Below are 12,129 nucleotides of genomic sequence, written 5' to 3'. Positions count from 1 at the left end.
GTGTGCCTTACTTGCAGTCTCTTTGGATAAATGTCTCTGCTCAATGAATAATTGAAGGACTTTGACTTGTAATAGAGCACTTTTACACAGTAATGATAGTTTTACTTAAGCGGAACATCTGAATCCACCACTGCTGTTCCTCAAACGCAATTTATAACAGTCACCTCTCCTCGTCAATTTTTAGTCTATACATCTATAGGCAGTCTACACTTAACCAATGAGGTGTTTATATACCCTCTTAAACCCGCCTTTTTGTGGTTGCTATGCCTACTACGCGTTTCTCGCTGATTGATGTGCGCAGCAGCCAATCGGCGTCGAGCTGGGCGGGAGTGTGTGTGTGTGCGCGCACACTAAAAACTGCCTGGTGAATTTCTACTACTAAGATCAGAACGCTCCAGGTGCACGCGAGTGTAGGATCGTGGCTGCTAAGAGAGTAATGGAAAATGAACTATAAATGTTATCGGAGAACTCTATACAGGTAACGAGGTTTTGGTTTTATTTACGCCACCCTTTTGTAACGTGAATGCAATTCAGTAATTTGCTCGAAACGTTGAGCTAACGCTAGCTATTAAAATATCGAGTTGCACGTCTGTGACATTGTTGCATAGAAACTGGTGGCACTAGTAGACACGTTTGTTTCACGTACGCTGTGAACGGAGGGATATTTCATCTAACGTTAAACAAGAAACCGGAAAGACACAAGTACCTGTACGTTTATGAGTTAAAGATGTAATAATGCAAATCCAGAATCTAAACTTTAGTAGCTAGTTTTCAGTGTAACAAACCCTAATATGATCATCTGCCACGGTGGGTCACTGGCTTTTTGATACAAGTCCCACTGGCGTAAATTGAATTGACACTGTGACTCCCACTCAGTGTTATCTGATTGTTTGATGCTAACTTGGAGGCTCTTGTGGAGCTGATTTTGATGTTGAGGCAGCCAGAAGGATTGTAAGTTGACATTGATATCACACACTTGGAAATGGCCTTCTCGCATGCAGAAACAAGTGTTGTGTTTTGTAGATTTTATTTCCGATTATTGCTGGGAAACCGTTAGACAATAATGATGATGGTTTGAGCACTGTGAAAACATGTTGATCTATATATATTTCCATTACAATACCTGAAACTTTTCCATTGTATGATAAAGTAAACACTCTTAAAATGAGCAAGCCTGTTTTTTTTTGACCGTTATCTGTAGGATACAACTATGCTGTCTATTTTACTGTTGACAAATACCTGTCAGTACTTTCTGGTTGACTGTTTCTAAATTACTTCACTTTTTTACTTTGTTGCCTTAGGCATTACTTGCAAAAAATGGGAAACATTATCATGCGTCAATAAAAACCAGTTTGAGGTTTATTGCTTGACATCACGGATTAGAGTGATGTGACAATTATAGGTTGTCTAGGTTGGAAAGCAGAACTGGTTATGTGTGAAAATATTAACTGGACTGTCCTTGGTATCCTACAGAATGTGAACCCTGATGCAGGTGGATGCAGGTAAAGTTAACGGTAGTAACTTGAATACTCTGTGGCCTAGGTCATGTAAACATACTACTGTAACGGATGTGCACAAAGAGCGCATCCAAGTTTCTGTTTCTCTTTGCTGTTGGGTATCTTTTAGAGCAATACAAAAGTGCCTTGTCATTATCATAGTGGAAAGGTTATTAGTTTTATAACTTAAAAAGAGACTATATGATTAAAATGGTGATCTCTAATTCTTAAACTCAAATAATGCATTGGATCTTGTCAAAATTCTCAACCAGGTCTTTTGGAAAAGCCCAAAGTCCTATTTTTTTGTTTTATTGGATATATATGTTGAAGACGCTGAACCCCTAACAGCCCATTCCCATCCCCAGCTGTGCAGTGCCGGTCAAAGCCCGGTAGAAATTGGGGAGGGTTACGTCAGGAAGGGCATTCGGCGTAAAAACTGTGCCAAATCAACATGCGGACAATGATCCTGAACTCACGGAATAAGCCGAAAGGACGAAAAAATAAAAATAAAAAAACTTGTCAAAATTCTCAACCAGGTCTTTTAGCAAAGATGAAAAGTCCTATTTTTTGTTTTATTGGATATCACTAACATTTCTAAACACCATAGCCAATCATGCATAGATTTGAAATAAAGATCGGTTCCCGAAACCCTCATTAATGTTCTATGGTAATTACATATTGGGGATTTGAACCTTGCAGCTGCTGCCTTACAAATGTAGACAAGTGTTTTACATTATTCAATTAACAATTACAATTAGCTAACTATATATACATTTTAAAACCGAAAGTAATATGATCATTATGTTAAATTCAGGGTTCAGCGTGGTCCCACTTTAAAAAGGTCCAAGCAGCCACTCGTTGGTTGCATTTTTGCAGTCAAAATGGAATTCCCCTTTAACTCTTTGATAGATGCTTAGTGACTCTTGGCTTAGTTTTTAAACAGCTATAGTATAAACCACAACTTTTACATCTCCTGACCGCAGCACAGCTGACGTCTTGTGCTGCAGTGGTTTGTGTACCAGTATGGGTTCTTCTCACTATCTGTGAGAAAGCAAATGGTAGGAATTGAGAGTTGAATGCCGTTGGGTCTTTTAATACCAAAGAAGTAAACATCACTTTCCCTGGTGCCTTGACTTCACCAAGAAACAGACGTTTTCTCTGACGAATGATGAGAAAACGAGTTAGGGTGAGTGAGATGGAGAGAAAAGAGACAGTTAGGCAGGAGGCTTCACTACTCACTGGATGGAAAAATGCACCAATGTGGGAAGGAACATCTGTTTTCTCCCCTCTTCTGAGTTTACAGAAATGATTTTAGCAAATCACAATTGCTGCTTGCAGTGTAGTTGTTGACAATCAGTGTTCATATACCGATGAAAACAGCTTTGTTGTATGTGAGATTTTGATTGTACTTACAATCAGTTTGATCTCTACCAAGAAGGGCTTGTGTACTTGTTTAAGAAGAGATACTTTGTTTTAAATCTGTGAATCCAATTCACCACATTGTTTGATACATATTTGATTCATCCTGGCTCCTCCTTGGCTACATGTCGAAGTGTTATTGGACAAGATACCAAACCCCAAGATTCTATGGGTGGGTTAGTTCGGTATCTTTGATGGCATCGTTGTCTCAGTGAATGTAAAGCAACATATGTTGGGTAAAATTGCTATATTACCAGACCATTGACCTTTTAAGTATCTCAATATGATGAATTGCCATGAAATATTGTACAGACATTCATGGTCCCCAAAAGATAATTCGCTTTAACTGATTATTACCTTACTTTTAATTTGGAGACACCAGCCAATTTACAATTTCATTACTAAGTGATAACTTAGTACTTAGTACTTAACTGATAGTCTAACTTAAGGAATGCAAAGATTTCTCTGGATTTACTGCTAATTTTAAAGAAACAACCAACAGCCATGTTTGCTGCAGACTAGGGTGTATGTGTACAGGTACACGTACTCACAAATTTTAGGGCCAATAGTAATTATTCAGTGGCCATCTGAAGATGAGAGGAAACCATGATTCTGCCTTTATAGTCTTCATAAAACTGCCCATTTCTAGTTTTTATTTACTCGTACATTTGCTTCTTGTAATGTTGATGATGTTGTTGCATTTACTAGCAAAATAAAAAAAAAGCTTGTTATTTAAACGAATTATCAGGAATTTTCATCAATTCTCTTGTAGTTGTTGAAATAAATAGCGGTAGCTTGACCGGTATGTTGGATGAGCTCCCATAGCCTCTCCAGACACTATTCTGGAGAGAGTATGATGAAAATCAAATTTTAAGACATTGCACAGTTCTGCTAATCTCTCAAAACTGACTGACATTGTGCAATGTTTTTACTAGATCCTCAGCAGCAGTGCCAACCAGGCATTGGCAATAACAATATGGAGAGGAGTTAGACAGGGAGTTTTTTCTGCTGGTGGTGAAATGGTGAAATTTTGGTGTGTATGTGTATAAGATGTGGATGGAGTCACCCAGTTCATTTCAGTTATGTAGTTACAGGTTATCATTGTGGCAACCACAGAAAGTAAGGAGGCCTGGCCACTTGAGGATATAATGCAGATGGTGACATGTGCCCAAATCTCTGGTGACACCTTCAAGCTTTTGCTAACTGACTGTTTCCTCACAACCACATAGCACACAGCCAATTACAAAACCACAAACATGTCTGTCAGGCCTGATTTCTACTTCTCTGGACCTCAGAGATGAACGTTAACGGAAAGAGGTGAGGGCAAGGAGAAAAGAAAGTAAAGATCTCTCAGTTTTGCATTTAGATTTGAATGGACTAGATAACCTACTGAGCTGAAACTCTATCTGACCACAACCTGCTGAACACTCCTTTGGCTTAAATATTAAAATGGGCAACACTGCTCATGTGCACACTCTTTAAGCCATATTCATCAGCTGGACTCACCTGATGACTCCTCTTTCTCTCTCTCTCTCTTTGACCCTGCTTTCCTTCACATTACATGGTGCACATGACAAATATTAATTATACATGTGTAGACTCTCAAATGTAGGCTACAGTGCCGCTAGGCCCTTTCCTATCTTTGCCAAACAGGGCAGGACCCAGAGGTAGGAAATGTGAGACAGGAAACCTTTAATGCCAACCTGTTACGTAATGAAAACACAAACACAACTATTTTAATTTCGTTTAATGTAGTTAATTTCTTGCATTATAAATTGAGTGCAGTTACTAATATGTGTCAGGAATTAAGTAACAGGTGGCATCCTGCTGGGAAAACCATGTCGTGCGCCTGAGGTTGTGAATGAGCCCAGCCAAGGTCCCCTCATGGCAGATGGGCAGATCCTGGGGCAGGATGGAGGAGCAGGCTTTTCCCCCTGGATCTGGTCCTGGGTCTGTTTCTGGGTTACTGGTTTATTTTATACTGTTTTGTGTTCAGGAGTGATAGGAAAAAGGAAAAAAGGAAATTATTTAGTTGATTTTACTCAGTAGCAGCGTTGATAGTGATTTAATTTTGAGATAATTTTTAATTACCTGAGAATTAAAAAAAAATCAGCCTTGAGGAGGGAAACCGCTAATATATCAACACACTTAATTAGTATATTAATTTACAGTCGGACTATGTAATTAAAGTTTTAAAGAGTATTTAAAATGCTTTTTTCAGTTCATTACTCGCACAAGAGAGTCAAGACAATCTTATTTAATGAATGCTTCTATTAGCTTTATCACAAATGATCATCATAAAGTACTACATATTTTCTGGTTCCAATATATCTAATGGTTGGATTTTCTGTGTTTTTATATTATGGAAAATTGAAAATATTTTTGGACTTTATTTACCCAAAATGAAAAGTTGTGGTTTTATATAATATAATGATCAGTTAATTAGAAAACAACAGGTTGGTTGCATTCATAATTTTTTCCTTTTTAATTATTCATATAACATAATTTAACAAGATTTAGAACAGTTAGTTGATCCAGTAATATATTCCAGTAATATATTCTGCTACGGTTTTTGCAATGAATATCGTTCATTTAACTTATTTTTTTTAAGATACAATGCCAAACATCTGTTGCACCTCTCATATAATGTAGGGATTTGCAGCTCTCCTCTTTTCAATGTCATTGAATCAAAATCTTCTTTGGACTACTCAATCAGACAAAAGAAGCAATTCAAACACGCTATACAGGATACTGCAATAGACAATTGCAGTGTAATAACTAAACAAATAATTGCTTATTGTAAAACATATTAATGAATAATAATAATAGAAGTGCTCTCTCACGTCACATACCATCAGCTACAATGTTAGATTCAACACTGTTAATTCACAGCTGCACTGCTTCAAACATACTCGTCTCAAACGTGTTTGGACCTTGATGTGTCTTGTGGGTGTTTTCTGTTGTGATGAGGTCATGCCAGAGCTTGGAAGTGATGCCTGTCTGTCTTGCTGCCATGGACTGGACTTGACTGAGGCTGTGTGCTGCAGTGACAAAAGCACATTGAAGCCAAGACAATGGGGGATCTGATGCCCTGGGTTGTGTTTGTCACTGCTTACTCTCTCTTACAGCCTCCCGTGTGCAGTGTTTGCTGTCTCACTGTTTCTGTCGTTCTGTCAAGCAAACTTTCACCCAAGCAGCCTGTTTAAAGCTCAGCTTCTTTAGTCATTAAGTACAGGGTGTGGGATTCTGTCATCAAGCTGGAGGTGATGCGATTTCAGTGTGTCATTGTTAAACATGCAGGCTCTGGTTTTAGTGTGCTTTTATTGACTCATATGGCTTTGTGGGCTGAGCCTACAATTTGGGGGTGCTAAATTTGTAGTCCATGATTGTAGCAATCATCTCTCTCTTATTATAGACAGTGAATCACCACCAGGAAACTGTACACTATATCTACTGACAAATCCTCACATTTGGGAAGCTCTAACAGCAAAGTTCTTGATGTATAAAAAAGTTTTGAAACAATGATTTGATTACTTGGATAACTGATCACTTGATCAATATATATTTTTACAATGTATGTTTGCTTTTGTTCGTAAACATAATAATTAACACAGTATGAATATGAACCTTGGGTGTTCTGCATATTTATTGATAGTAAAAATTGTTGGTTGTATCAAGAATCATTTTTTTATTCTTAAATTATAATACAAGTTTAATTATCTTCCTTCCTACAAGTTTTAGGTCTTGTGGTGAGTCTGGCACTAAGTCAGGAGATTGATTTTAAAAGCTTTGAATTATTAGTTTATAAGTTGACCTTCCTTCACCATATATTATTCCCAAAATTTTGAGGAATAAACATCCATACATGCATACAATTTATGTCAGTTAAGAAACCAATTTACTTTCCCCGCCATGTTTGTTCGGAGACTTGAAGTATTAAACTATCATCTAAATACTAAAGATATGCAAACATGAGCTCTCTCTTATGCAGTTTAACAACATGACTTCAACTTTTTTTTTTTAATTTAATGACATTTCTACAGATATGCACGTGCCCATATTGGAACTTGATTTGTCCAAGGTTTTGTATTAATGAAAGAAACCACTAAAGATCCATAGTGGAGCCTGACTGAATTACCAGTCACAGCAGTGAGTCATCCTATACTGGTAAATATGGCAGAGGAGTGCAGACTGTCATTGGTGGTGAAGGGGAAATTAGGCCTGACACAAAATGATCTCTTCTCCACGCTTTGGCAAATCAGGTTTAAAACTAGGGGACAGACAAGTCCCCTATGCACAGTGCACTAGTCTTCTTCTTAAGGCTTCAGCTGCTCTATAAATGGTCTGTTTGTCATTGTCCTTCCTGTCTGTGCCTCACATCTGTTGTTGAGAAACAGAAACCTGACTGCTTTGCTGTTGTGTTATACAAATTATAGTGACAAAGTTTCGAAAAGTCTGCGCAAACAATGATTTATTTTTATTTTTTTAATGTATTTTTTTAATAGACTGTTGACCCTTTTTTCAGTACTGGGCATGACTGATTGTTTGCAGGCCAGATACTGTGATACAGGCTGGAGTTTTTAACTCATCCAGGGAAACATCTCTACTGTACATAAATGTAGATATCCAATCCTCAATTGTACGTTTTCTGTGTTACGGAGCATATGGTAGCTTGCAAACATGCTAAGCCAAAATGGTAGACATTTTAAAATTGTTAAAAACGATACATGACCTCAATGTGAGCATGTTAGAATGCTGACACGAGCACTTAGCACTTGCTATGCATCAGTGCCACCTTCCAGGGCTGCTACCATGGCTGTAAACTCTTATTCTTGTTACTTTGTAAGTTTTTATAAAAATATAATTTTAGATGCCTTAATGGAGTAACAAAACTGTCTTAACCCTAAAGGGCACCAGCATTTTTAATCTAAATAAAATGCACAAACTGACTAATCCCTTTTAGATAGTTCACTCTGACTTGGCTTTGAAAGACATAGTTTTTTAAAAATCTTTCCCTGCTTATTTTGGGGAACCCTTGTTTGATGTTTTATGCCAAGGCTCCTTGTTTCATCTTTTCATCTTGTCCTTCAACTGCTTGGAGAGTTGTTTTTCTTTACTTGCCCGATTTTGGAATATAGATGTGTTTATTCACAGACCACCCACTTCGCCTCACTCTGTTCATCACCTCTGCTGGTCCTTTCTTTTCATTGGTTTATTCTTTTGTGTCACTTTCTTCTTATCTCCGGTTTTACTCCCTGAGTTTTTGAAAAATGTTTCTGTTTAGAGCTTAACTGAAGCATCGTTATTCCACACTCGGCTGTCATTGCATTCAACCCAGTTCCATTTTCATTTTGCTGTTTTTACCTAGAGGAAGAGGCTACTCTCCACTGTATTAACTGAGAGTGTGAGGATAGACAGTTTTTTTTTTTTCTCTCACCTAGAGGATTGAGAGAAGCAGGTGGAGATAGTGAGGGCTCGGGAGTTATTGTTGACCTTCCCTTTCTTCCTTCAGAGAGAGATGTGTTAGTAAAACCCTCTCCTCCAAAAATGGAAAAGAAAATGAAAAACAGCAGTGCTGTCAGGATAAGCAGAGAGGATGCACCATTTATTTCTGCAGGAATGAAAAGGACTATGGATGGGCTTTGTCTATGTGCGATTTTGTTCAACTCGTCCACATGTGCTTTTATAAGTCCTAATTTTTCACTGCAGCCATCTGGTCGTTGTCAGGCCATGTGGTTGGGGGCCAGAGAGCAGAAAAAACATATCTTCACTGATATGGCTGCATACCTTGTGAAAACCTTTTTGTAGTTGGGGAGCAGGGGGTAACAGTCGATATGCTGCTGCTACATCTCTCCATACACTGTTCTCACTTTGCTGGAGTGGAAAAACAAGTGTTCTTTAAAGACCAATTTGATATAAACAGGATTATTTACCGGGATTAAAAAGGCATTTTTGTAGGAAAACAAGCGTTAGATTAGCTGTTTCCCATTTAAAAAAAAAAAATAAAAATTTCCCTCCAAGAAATTAATTAATAAACTTTTCAGCCATGCTATCAGTTGTTAACTTGACTAAAATTGTATTTTTTTTGGTACACATTCATGCCACATTCTACCCATATATGTTTCCCTAGCTTCGTGCTTATTTTAAGGATCCCTTAACATTTAATCCAGCAATATCATCAGGTCATATCTTTGGCAATTTTGGCAATACTTTCATGTAAGACCAAATACATTAACAAATACAACTTCAACTTCACATTAACATGACTACAGTATACCTGGTAAACAGCAGCATGTTAGTGTGAGTGTGTTAGCGTCCTGACATTGACAACTAACCGTCATTGAGCTAGCATGGATGTATGACTCTTGTTTATTTTTTTGCAGCCCGGTTAGTTCAAAACTGGTTGATGTTTTAGGCCATAAGCCTGAGGCCTGTTATTTACTTTCTCCTTGCTCTTTGCTCTGCCTCAAGGTTCTTTTCTTTGACCAAGGTGTAAGAGCAGCTTAAATTTCTGTAAAGTGACTGCATGACACTGGCTGTGTTCATCTTGGCCTTTGCTTCTTATTCTGTTTAGTCACATGTCTGCATTATATCTACATCTAATTAGTTTTATTTTTTTATTTGAAATTAACCAGATTTGTGATCATTTAAGATTGTAGCATAAGTTAGTTGTCATGTTTGTTAAGATCAGCAACACTTTCTAGTTTGGTCATGCTATTTTAACCTTATTGTTAATACAGAATAATGTTTTAAGACAATACAATAATGGTATTGCAGTTTAAAGTGAACTTTTGTATTTTATTGTGTACTTTGAGATTACATTATGCAAGCTGTTAATCGAGAAAATGCATGCAAATTTCTTCATCAATTTGACAACAGCTGCAGCATTAAGAAATGTGCTGCCAAAGCCACAACATAACCAAATCACAAAACGCACTGCAAAAGCCAAAACACAACCAAATTAAGAAACGTGCTGCAAAAAGAAAGTTGTGTTATTTGCTTGTGTTGAAGCTTTTGCTGCGCAATTCTAAATGCTGCACCTGTATTGTCAAATTGATCAAATTGTTAAGTTTTTTTAAAATGTGCTTGTGTTTTGTCTGTTTTCATGTATTTTCTTGATTTGCAGTGCAGTGAGCTCTCAGGCCCACCATAAAAGATCAGTTATCAGCCTGCTACATATTGCACATTCCTATTTCCTTTCCTTTTTAGCAGGCAGTGTATGACTCTGATACCGTTAGATTTGGTGTTTGATGGAAGGATGGCGACCTTTTTTGCAAGGGGAACAATAAAAAGGTGGTTATTGGCAAAAGCTCATGAAGATTATAGTGAGGAGAGTATTGTTATGTATTATTATTATTATTATTATTATTATTATTATTATTAGGGGGTGACAAATGGAAGTTTGAAATTTTCGTGTCAAATTGTAGAACATTAGTGACCGTAAGAGTTGGAGAGACCTAGAAGAATTAGAGCTTGCAGTCTTTGGTGAAACATGGTGGAGGGTCTGTCATGGTTTGGAGCTGCATTTCCACCAGTGGTGTTGATGATTTTGTCCAAACTATTGGGATCATAAATGCTGAAAAGTACAGATTTTAATTCTTGATAACATTCCTCCTGATAAGTATCTGATTGGGAATAGATTTTTAGCATGACCATGAACCCAAGCAAACAGGTAATCTAGTGAAAATACATTTGGGGAAAAAAAAAAACTGCCAATAATAGTGACCCTCATGGACTATTCCACAGAGAGTCCAGACTTAAATATCATAGAAGCAGCATGGGATCACCTCTAATATTTGCCAGTGTGGTTGAAACATACAGTATATGCACACATGGCAAGGGTCCCCCCCACCCCTGCGTGGGTTATTTCAGAAAAAAATTATTGTAAACATGAAATCAAGGTCACAATTTGTCCCACTTCTTTTCTGGGCTTTGTTTGCCTCAGGGCTGATTTCAGCCTATGACTATTTGGAACCAGATGGAAAATACTGAATGTTTGCTTCTTCTATATATGTCACTGTGTCTGGTAGGGTTGCCAGTGCTCACCACTCTGTCTTTGTGTTTCTGCACTATGTTGTGTATAAACTGTGGGATTAAAGTAAAATTGGTTATTACCTCAGATTTCCAATATGTTTCAATATGTGAGACCAGGTTGGCATAAAGAGAAAACAAGTGGCTTTTAGGTCTGTTTGTTTATCTCTAGTCCTCCCTCTGTCCCCCATTTCTGCTTGCCTGAAAACCATCTGGTGGCATAGTAAGGATCACTGTCCCCCCGCTTCTGTATTTTTCCACGAGGAGTCTGCCCAGTTCGTTGGCAGAAGGTTTCTGTACAGTAGGAAGTAACATTTTACTCATTATAAATATTTGAGTTCAAATTTGGTTTGTTTAGTTTTAGCCTAAAAGTCTGTAGAGCTGTTAAAGTTATGGATTTAATTCAGCTGAACTGGAAATGAACTGGACTCTTCCATATAACATTTTAAGATCCTATGTGAATGTTAGGACTGAGAAATAAACGGAATCGAACGGAATCTTAGACGTAGAGAAAGATTATGGTTTGGTCTAAGGTTTAACTGTATAGAAAAAATAACATAATTCAAAGTTATTATTATTTTCTTCTGTATATCAGATTCAACCTTTAATATCAAATCAATATACTTTATTTTTGCCTATGTGTGGACTTGGTTTAACAGCACAAAATCACATTGTCAGACCTAATGTCACTGCTCTGCATTGTAAACATTACATGCATCCAGTTTTAGGTCGGCCCACACAAACACATATGCCTGCAGAGAAGAGAGGCCACAGTGGAGAACACAAGAGAACTGTGCATTTCAGTTGTATTCATACAAAGTTCTTCCTGCAGGATTGTGTGGAGTTGTGACCATATTTCGTTGTGTTTTAGAATGTAACCCCTGTGTAATGATCAGAAAAGACTGTTTGATTTCTGATTTTCAGAAATTTATTTTTGCTAATGCAGCTTCCTCTCTTAATTCACTCACTGTCACTCTACGGCTGTTCTTGCTCTGACCGAGCTGGGGAGGAGGGGACAATTAAATGGAGTGTTTAAGGACAGCAACAGACAAGTCATACGGCCTTTAATAAGTCTATGTCATCTGTCTCTTTGCAACGGCTGGCTCTCATTCTTCAAGTAAAAAAGGGAGTAGTGTGGTAGTAGGACAGGCAGTGAAAATTGGGCACAACATTAACAAGAACG

The 12,129-nt window shown here is 37.6% G+C and overlaps 1 protein-coding gene across 1 annotated transcript in view; it reads left to right on the top strand.

The window, feature by feature from the left end:
• The first annotated feature begins 344 nt into the window (after window positions 1-344).
• fcho1 (FCH and mu domain containing endocytic adaptor 1) overlaps window positions 345-12,129 on the top strand; it is a 52,556-nt gene continuing 40,771 nt past the window's right edge. The window contains exon 1 of the mRNA XM_067512837.1: window positions 345-478. The gene's annotated coding sequence lies outside the window, so the exon portion shown is untranslated. The remainder of the gene's footprint in view (window positions 479-12,129) is intronic.

The sequence above is a fragment of the Channa argus genome, chromosome 8 (genome assembly GCF_033026475.1).
Source record: "Channa argus isolate prfri chromosome 8, Channa argus male v1.0, whole genome shotgun sequence".
Classification (NCBI taxonomy): Eukaryota; Metazoa; Chordata; class Actinopteri; order Anabantiformes; family Channidae; genus Channa; species Channa argus.
The sequence above is the reverse complement of the archived record's forward strand: the minus strand, read 5'-3'. Positions and strand labels throughout refer to the sequence as shown.